Below are 10086 nucleotides of genomic sequence, written 5' to 3'. Positions count from 1 at the left end.
AAAAGATGTGGGAACATACAGTTTAAAGTATATTAAAAAATATTCAAAAACAGTTAGTTAAACTGTAGTATTGTGGGATGCAAATTTGGGTGATAAAACTGTGAGGGAAAGAAAGCAATGGTTGCCATAAAAGCCAGGGTCGTTATTGCTGTAGGTAAGAGCGGGCAGGGCTGCACCTCGGGGACATTGTGACGGTCACCTGCGTGGCGGGCAAGGGTCCAGCTCCCGACACTGGAGGCGGACTGGTTATAGTAACTTTTGTTTTGTCTCATTTTCTGTATCCATGTTATATTGTAAATATAGAAAGATTTTTTAAAATACCATAAAACTGGGCAAAATACATGAAGCAAGCACTTTCGGTGTGAGACATGCCGCAGGGTCCTTGAGAGGACGCAGACCCAGCGCGAGCCGCCCGTGCACACGGGCTGCTGTCTGAGGGCACCTTGGGGGCGGCACGGGGAAGCGGAGCCCGGACGCAGGAAGGAGCCCGCACTTCTGCTTCGCAAAAGAAGACAGAGTGATAGGAATGACTGAGAAGCACGAGCACAGTTGCTCAGCATCATTGGTTATCAAAGGAAAGCAAATCAAAACCACATTGAGAGAGAATTTAACACTAAAGTGGCAAAAATCAAAAAATCTGACAACATGAAATGTTGGAAAAGATGTTGTAGTATGGTCCTCCGGAGAAACAGAGTTAATGAGGGGTGTGTGTGTGTGTGTGTGTGTGTGTGTGTGTGTGTGTGTGTGTGTGGTGTGCGTGCACGAGCAATTATATGGAGTGGGGGGGAGAGAGGGAGGAGGAGGGAGAAAGGGAGGGAGAGAGAGGAAAGGAAGAGGGGGAGAGGGAGACAGAAAGATGTTATGGAACTGGCTCATGAGATCGTAGGAGCCGGCAAATCAAAAATCTGCAGGGCGGCCAGCAGTCCAAAGACCGTCTGGAGGCAGAATTCCTTCTTCTTTGGGGTGGGGGGGGCAGGGTTGGCCTTTGTCTTAAGGACATTGGTCGGTGAGATGAGGCCCACACATACTCTGAAGGATTTGCTTTACCCAAGCTCTACTGATTTAAATGTTAAAATCACATCTAAAAGTACCTTTCCAGCAACATCTAGACTGGTGCGCACCTGAACAACTGGGTAATCTGGTAGAAAATCAGAACATTGGTTGTCTGCGAGGTGGGGAGGTGACTGAGAAGGGGCATAAGGGAATTTTCAGGGTCAATAGAAATGTCTGTATCTGGAGAGGGTGGGGGTTACCTGGATGTGCACATCTGTCAAAATGCATCCGACTCTGCAGTTATGATCCATGCATTGCACTGTACGTAATTTTTCTCAATAGGTGTTACATAGTGTATATATATATATGTATATGACATCCTGAGTGAAGGACTATTTCAGTAGATCAGTGGATGATGAAGTCAAATCAGAAAGTTGGAAAAAAGAGATGAAGGGATAAAAAATAGAGAAGAGATTTAAAATTGGAGGATCAATCCAAGAGGACCCAAATTTGATGAGCAGGAGTTTCCAGAAAAAGAACACAGAAAACCATGATCTTGAGTAGAAAATTATCAAAGAAATTTTTGTGAAAAGCTCTTAGAACTGACATAATGTGAGTGTATAGACTGAAAAGGCATACCAAGTGCACAGCAGTAAACTTTGATGAAAACCACCCCACAACTTTCCGATTTCTATGGATAAAGAGAATATCTTTAAAGCTGTCAAGAGAGAAAAAAAATGTCTGGTTTTATCGAAAGGATCAGGGCTGGAGCCAGGATGGCACAGGACTTTTCCGCAGCAACACTGGAAGCCCAAAGACAGCAGAACAATGCATTGAAAATCTGGGGGAAATTTATTTCAAATCTAGATTTCTATATCCACAATAAAGAAAAACCCTTCCAGAAGAAGGTGAACCGTGAGTTGGGTTTGACAGGTGGGGGGCTTTGAGGAGGAGGAGGGACAGAAACAGTGGGCAGAGACACTAACACGGAGGGTTAGCGCTTAGGGGGAACAGTCACAGACTGAGGGGAGAATGCGACGCACGGTGCTATGAGCCGGTGCCGTGGCCGCTGTTCCGTCCTGGTGTGTTTTCCGCTCCTGCTGCTTGTCTGGTGTGAAGCAGCCTCCATTCCCTTCCCCGGCACCCACTTTTAACACGCTTTTTCCCTGGGGCTCTTTTGATGTTTGTGTTAACAGACGGGTATGGAAGGTTAATATTAATCTTAAAGGCAGCCAATGGACTCCCCCACACTGACTTACTAAGACAATAATGGAAGCACAATTATGATGCAATCTCGTTTGCTTTAAACTAGTGAAGACACATCATGAGTCATCATCTGAATCTGGCCCAGGTAAACTATTCTGTGGTTTAATTAGCTTCCCAAGCCAAAATCAGCCCCAAGGGAAAGGGTAAATTAATGACTAGTTATACTTTGAAGAAGCAGCAAGATAGCTTTAAGACTAAATGGAATCCCCTTTCAAATCTGTGGCCAGATAAATACTTGAAAAAGATTAAAGGGAAATGCAAAGACATAGAAATATAAGAAAACAAAATAACAAACAGGAAACAAAATAAGAAAGCCCAAATTTCATTCCCAAATTTGATTTATAATGTCAGCATGAACTGATAATGTATTTTCTTTAAAGCAAACAAAACCCAACCAAAGAAAACTTATTTCCTATCTCTATCTGCTGAAAAGGTTAGAAACAATGACCAAACCAGTGGCAATAAGCACCCCTGGACAAGAACTACGGTTTCTAAATACAAACTTCTACTAAAAAAAACCAGAGTTCCTTTCAAGGAAATAAGGCAGGAGCAGCAACATGTATATTAACTAATGTGGAACTTGAGGCTAAAAGTATTATAATTCAAAAAAGGACTTTTTTAATGAAAAAAGGTAAATTTTATAAAGAAAACCTGAAGCTATAGCCCCAAACAACCCAAAAGTACAGAAATGCAAGACTATGATGAGAGTAGGCGGGGTGACATGTTTCCGGTGGTATCAGATGAGGAGGACTTCACGCTGGTTGTCTCTTTTACGATGTTAACATTAATCAGTGGCTTCCAGTTAGTTGGTTAACCTGCGGTATGGTTAACGTAGGAAAGGAAAAATACATGCACGACTCTTATTCTATTTACAAGTTTTCATTATAACGAATTGGTTCCATTGCATTCCCTAAAGGTGACCAATGAAGATTGTTTTGGAATCATCCATTCATGTATTTTAAGATATTTGGTGTGTTTCAATCCATTGCAGTTATTATTCTTTCTGATGCTCAAGAATCATTCCCATTTGCCATTAAGAGCCCTTTCAACTTAGCTTGTGGGTTCTTTTGACAGGGCCCCAGTAGTGTTGTTTGGCTTCCTTGCTCTCTGACACGACAGTGTATTCCAGGCTTGTTGTCCATTTTATCCTCCAGACTTGGGAACCTGGTTCTTTTTAGTGAAAATTTGTGTTTAGAGACCATAATCCTGGTCCTAGGGGTGCTCATTGCACCTCAGTTGGTCATTGTTACTAGGCCTTTTTCGCGAACAGAGCTAGGTGACAAGGTTTTGTTTTTCTTTTCTTTTCTTTTCTTTTCTTTTTTTTTTGAGAGAGAGTCTTGCTCTGTCACCTGGGCTAGAGTGCTGTGGCGTCAGCCTAGCTCACAGCAACCTCAAACTCCTCTCAGGTTCAAGAGATCCTCCTGCCTCAGCCTCCCGAGTAGCTGAGACTACAGGCACACACTACAACACCTGACTAATTTTTCTATTTTTAGTAGAGACGGGATCTTACTCTTGCTCAGGCTGATCTCAAACTCCTGAGCTCAAGTGATCCTCCCGCGACTGCCTCCCAGAGTGTTAGGATTACAGGCATGAGCCACTGCACCCAGCCTTCTTTTTTCTTATTTAAGAAAATACATTATGAGTTCATACTGAGATTTACAATTCAAATTAAGCATGACAGAATGTTCATTTAATTTTTAGTTCACTTAATTTAATTTTTATTTTTATATTGTCTTTCTTTTATACTTAAAAACATCCCTAATGGCATCAATATCATTACTTCTTTGCTTTGTTTATTTTGTTTACTTAGTTTTACAATAGCAATACTATGGAATTACTAACAAAATTGAAACTAAAAACAATTTATAATTTCTCTGAGCTTCTGTTTGTTGTTTGTTTTTGCCTCAGGATATATCCCACTGGGAAACACAGTCAAACCACTGTGTTTTAAAGTTACTTGAAATAGTGGGCAAAGGCAATATGTGTAACCCAAACATTTGTGCCCCCGTAATGTGCTGAAATAAAAAAAAATTAAGAAAAAGGGTATAAAAAATGTTGCTCGAAATAGTCCTTCTCTGTGTGGTTAAGAACCTACTTAGTACCTAGTTACATACATATCTTCTACTTTGCTTAAATTATTAGGGGTTATCTTTATAAGAATTAAATTTTGTTTCATAATTATCTAAAAGCTGTCCTGTGTTCCAAAGTCAAACTGCACAGCGACTGCATTCAGAGCCCTCCGGCTCCCACTGGTCTCCCTCCGCTCAGTCCCGCCATCGATGGCTGTTGGTTCCAGTTACTGGGGCTGTGTAAAAAATTACCCCAAAACTTAGTGGCGTGCACACCCATTTGCTGTGCTCACAAGTTTTGTGGTTCATACATTCAGGCAGGTCACAACAGAGATGACGCTTTAACTGCTCCGTGGCTTCTGGGGCCTCCTAGGGAAGAGTCCCAGGCCAGGTGCTGGGATGCTCTGAAGGCGGTGGATGCTGGCCCGGTCCCTTTCCGGGCTGGCCTGTCTGCGTGTCTCGCTGCCCAGGCGGTTTGCCCTTCCTTACGGCGTGCTGGCTGGGTTCCTCGGGGTGAGCGTCCTAAACAGGGTGGAGGCTGTGTGACCTCAGAAGCCACAGCACCCGTGGCGCTGCGTTCTCGTGGAGGCTGTGTGACCTCAGAAGCCACAGCACCCGTGGCGCTGCGTTCTCGTGGTGCAGTCAGTCAACAGCCCCGTCCTGGCTCCCGGTGCCGTGTCAAGAGGAGCCCCCACGTGCTAGGGAGCAGCGGCAACCTTCTGGATGAGCACTTTTGGAAAATGCAAAGTGTCACAACATTTTAAGTAGGTTTTGGTTTATCCTTCCATTTCAAATGTTCTAAAACAAGAGAAGAAAAGGAAAAGCTATACAACAGCATTCCATTGTGTAGATCTGGGAAGAGAAATGTTGGAAAGGTGAGTGAGTAGTGGTGGCAAGAGGGACAAAAGCCCTAAAAAGAGGAGAAAGCTCAGAACCCAGGTGTGGCTCTGGCAGGAGTAGTGAGCTAGAACCCAGGTGTGGCTCCGGCAGGTGGCAACACATCTCCATTTTCTCTGGGAGGGAAGGGGAAGCTTCTTCCTGCTTGAATGGTTGAGAATTTTTTAAATTGACTTGTGAACTATTCTACACGAGGGATAGTTATCGTGGGGCTTATATTCAAAGCCAGCACAGACTTTTCTTTGCAATGCAGCCTCCCGTAAACCGTGTGTGGGTGACCACTCACCACTTTGCTCACAGGCCCTCTTTGGAGGCCGGCGGTGGGGTGCAGAACGGACGCCGCGTGCGGGCTCTCCTAGGTGCTCAGGGGCACGTTGAGAAACCTTGTGTTTCCTGGTGGGGAGGAGACGGAGGTCGTGGGGTAGGTCGTGAAGATAGCTCCAGGATCACCCTGTGGCCGACTGTAAAGCTAGTGCTCTTTGCAATATGTTTGGGGATCAGTTATTTGTATTTATATTAACTAGTAAAAACTACTAATCAATAAATAAATGTCAGATACCCATTACATTAACTGTTAATGCAATATTAAACTATTATTTGTAATACGGAAGTGCTTATCTAAAGGAAAACAGCTCAGGTAAGTGGAAAAACCTCAGGAGACTGCAATGGCTTGCTTATTGTTCTTAAGGTAAATGCTTTTTAAAAACAGCTCATGGGCACAGCCTAGTGTCCATGTTGGAGTGTGTGTGAGTGTGTGTGGGTGTACGCATGTGTGCAATAGGCTCATGGCTTTTTTTTTCCCTTAGAGTAAGTATTTTATGATAGGAATAGGAAATATTATAGATAATGGACTTTTAAGGTAAAACTTTGGCCATGAGATACAAAATTTGTCATAAAACAACAAAGGTAATATGCGCTGTATTTCACATCTCAGAACGTCACGCTATTCAATTTGATCTATTCTTGCTGTCTGTCCTGAAAGTTTCTTCCCTGTGGTTCCCATTACTTAAATGACATCTTCAAGAAGAAAATTACACCGTGAGAAACACTTGACTGGTCTCTTTCTGTTTCTTTCCTGTCCCCATTTTGCCGTAGCCACAGCCCAGAAAAAAACAGCTCCACAAAATACGTACCTCAGCAGCCAGGGTGACAGAGCAAGGCCAGAAAGAAGAAGAAAAAGAACAGAGGAAAACACCCAGAACTGGCCTCTTTTTCAGTACGTGAATAATTTAGAATGCAAAGGAGTTTTTAAGGTAAGATTCTCCAAAGTGTGATGAAGCTATTTAGAGCTTGAAATTGCAAGCTGATGCCATAAAGAGAGGAGAATGCTGCCTCTCTCGTCCCCTTGAACGCCCAGGGTCTAAAGTCAACCTCCGAGGCGGAGTCCCCAGAGCCCACCAGGAGCCCCGTGTCTCCCCAGCCTCCCAGCCGCAGGTCCCAGGTTCTGCCCTGAGAGATAAAAGCGACACTGTGCTCTTAGTGGAGCCTGGGCACGGTGGGGTCAGTGCTAAACTGGCACTGTCACTTTCTATTTTAATCACCATGACCTCTATCAGACAGTATTGTTTTCCTGTTTTACAAATGAGGAAACCCAGCTTTAGAGAAGCCAGTTAACTTACCAAAGGTTACACAGCTTTTGAGGGAGAATCTGAACTTCAGCCCTCACCCTTCCCAGGACCTGCTGTGACCCACGGTGCGCTCTCGCCCTCCCCAGGCCCAGGGGAGAAACACCGCAGGCTGTTGGGCCTCTTCTCGCCCTTGGCAACCCGGGTCTCAGGGGACAAGAGCCTGTGCGCTTTGAGGCCTCCTGATTTGGAAAGGTCGTCTTGTTCACCTTGGGCCTCCTCCTTGGCCTGGCACAAAGTGTTCCATTCAGAAGGCACTTGGTAAATGTGGGTTTTGAACTTAATAAAATAACAAGAATCCTTCCAAGGCTCTTGCTGGCCACTATCCCTTAAGTGCCCACAGTCTGTTTTCCAGAGAGCATATGCAGATGCTGAGGAACGTAGTATTTCAACACTTTGCACTCTGACATCTGGCGCATTCCACTGTTCTACAACTGAGTGTTCTTGTTTATTAGTTTGGATCTGAAAAATTCCCCACCAAAAGATGCTGCTCGCCCACACGACAGCTTTGCAGTCAAGTTCTTGCTTCTCCCGTGTTTCCTGTTAGTCTATCGAGCTAGATCGTTCCTCTAAGGGAGAGCACAGAACAGGGCTGACAGTTGGCCGACAGTGTAGTTTATGTCTTCTCAACCTCCATTTTTTCACTCGATTTTTTAAAGTTCTTTCTACCTCCTCAGTTAGGGTAGATTATATTCTCCTGCTGCTGTTCCCTATAGAGCCCCTCTTTTGCCACAAAGACTGCAACACCCCTGCTTGCAGGAAGGGTACACTTCCTCTCCCTTGATGTCAGGCTTGGCCATGTCACTTGCGTTGGTCAAAAGAATTTCAGTGGAAGATCAAACATCAGAACCAACGTGTTCAGAGTCCCCATCTGGTTCTGCCATTGCTCTGCTGTTAGAATAGCCGGTACCAGATAGGGGCTGTTTCTGTGGCCTGGGTTCCGGAGTGAAAAGGACCCAAAGATAAATGATAAACTTATGTTGTCGTGAGCTTTGAGATTTGGGGGCTGTGTGTCATTGCAGCCTAACCCAGCAAAGGTCGAAGGGGACTGGGACGCCAGCAGGAGCTAACCCCAAGAAGAGGCTGTGTAACAAAAGTATCTTGGTCGCTGAGGTATACAGGCTGATTTAAGGGTGTCTGTTCATAGAGATGGCTGTTGCCATCCCATCCCCCAGCCCCCTCCTGAGGACATGCCTCTACACACGCTGACACCGTCCTTTAAACCTCATTATCAGCACCTTTTACACTGTTGTGGCAGCCAATATAGTTTCCACTCCTGCTCCTGCCGCCTACCCGATGCTGGGGTCCTCTTCCTTCCTTCCCACTAGGCTGGCCGGCTTCCAGAGCCTTTGTCCGGCCTCTGGCCCAGCACCTCTTTCTGTCCTTTCGTCCTCCTTTCTCACGCTAACACTCACCGAGCACTCAGCCCGCACGGGGCTGTGTCTAGGATCTCACTCGGTGGACAGGACCGAACGAGACAGATGACGGCCATCCCAGCTTCACATCCAGGTTCTGGGGTGTTGACAGCTTGTGTAATTTGGACGTCCCTCTTCTAAGAACAGAAATGCAAAATCATGAATACAAAATTAGGTACAGGTCTTGGAAGGGCCTCACTGGCTCCCTGGTGAATGTGCTTGCAGGGTGGGGTTGGGGGGAGGGCGGTATAGGAAGAGATGACACGAAGCTCCAGGGGGTGGCAAGAGCTGTGTTGAAAATAAACAAGATCACGCAACAGGAAGTAACTAGGAGGCCCCTTTAGGCTGGGTGGAGACACTGCAGAATTTTTCTGAGCCGGAGGCAGCAAAGGTTAAAAAAAATCCCCTTGCTCTTTGGGTCCTGGGAAACGGCTCCCTGGGAGGGAGCCCCTTCCCCATGTGACTTAGATAAGGGTCATGGGCCCGGCCAGACACAGACCTCCGAATCCCAGTCTTCACTCCCAGTGTGTGATGAGCTGAACTTGTGTCCGCTGGTGGCGTGAGAACCAGACTCGAGTTAAGCTCTCCTCCCGGCGCAGAGCGGGGCCTGAGCCAGCCCCGCGGCGAATCCTCTCTGGCCTCCTTTGGGGGCAAATTTTCATCCCACTTCCGCACACCCACTTCTTTCTAGCCGCGTGTCCTGCTCTCTGTAAAGGCCCCCTTTGCCTAACCCTTGAGATGCTTGCAGCCTCCGGGTCGGAGCGCTCTCCCCGCGGCCGCCGTGGTCCCCCCTGGCCCCTGCGCGACCCTCCCGCACAGCCTCTCCCGGCCTCTCCACGGCCACATCTGCTTGCTGTTTGGCGGTGGCCAAGACGGGCCTCCCGGAGGAGGAGCTGTCGATGGCACTGTGGTTTTAAGGGCAAAGTAAGATTCCGGGAAGTATTTTTGTTTTTAAAAGTGGATATTTTCAGCGGAAAAAAAGAGAAAAGGAGGGGACAGAAGTGCCGGGTGTGCCTGTGTTATTTAGAGAACGGAGTTCGAGGAGCCAGAGGGCCGGGGTCTCTGGAGACAGGGAGCCGGCAGAGGCCAGGCCTACAGAGCACGCAGGGAGCAGCGAGGCGAGCCAGCCAGGCCCTCCATGGCACAGGTGGCGTTTTATTGAGTGTCGTGCGCTGGGCAGTGGGGACTCAGAACTGGCAGGGCCAAGGCCTGGCGTCAGAGGGACGACTTCAAACAGTGGTGAGCTGGCGCCGCGCCCAGCTCGGGGAGCGGGTCCCAGGCCCACCTGGTGCTGAGACAGTCACGGGTGGCTGAGGACCCTGAGGGAGCCGCAGTTTTACCCAAAATGCCAATGCAAATGGCTGTGGGTTAGGCGTGGGGGGAGCGGTGTGCGCAGCGGCCCCGGGGCAGGCGGGCACCTTTGCGGAACCGGAACCGAGGGGGCCGGCGCCCCGAGCCAAGCGGGGCTGACCCCCGCCCGCAGGCACACGCCCGCACCGCCCGAGCCCTGGCGCCCGAGGGGAGGCGGTGAGGCCCAGGGCTGGGCCACGCTGGGAATTTCGGGGCTCACTGAAAATCCTTGGCGAGACCCCGAAAGTGTGTCCAGGGGGGTGCCCCACCAGAGCCCCCCTGACTCCGAGCCCGCCCTGGGACCGAGGAGGGCGGCGCTGGGGGGTGCGGTGTCGGCGCGAGGCACCAGGCGGGGCCGGGTCAGCGCCGGGCGGTCGTCCCGGCTGACACCGATGTCCCCCCACCGCCAGGGCCGGTCACATCCGGGAGTGGGCGAGCGGCACACACGGCGTCGAATAGAGTGGGGTGGCC

The sequence above is a fragment of the Lemur catta genome, chromosome 2, assembly GCF_020740605.2.
Source record: "Lemur catta isolate mLemCat1 chromosome 2, mLemCat1.pri, whole genome shotgun sequence".
In the NCBI taxonomy this organism is placed as follows: domain Eukaryota; kingdom Metazoa; phylum Chordata; class Mammalia; order Primates; family Lemuridae; genus Lemur; species Lemur catta.
Note: the sequence above shows the minus strand (reverse complement) of the source record.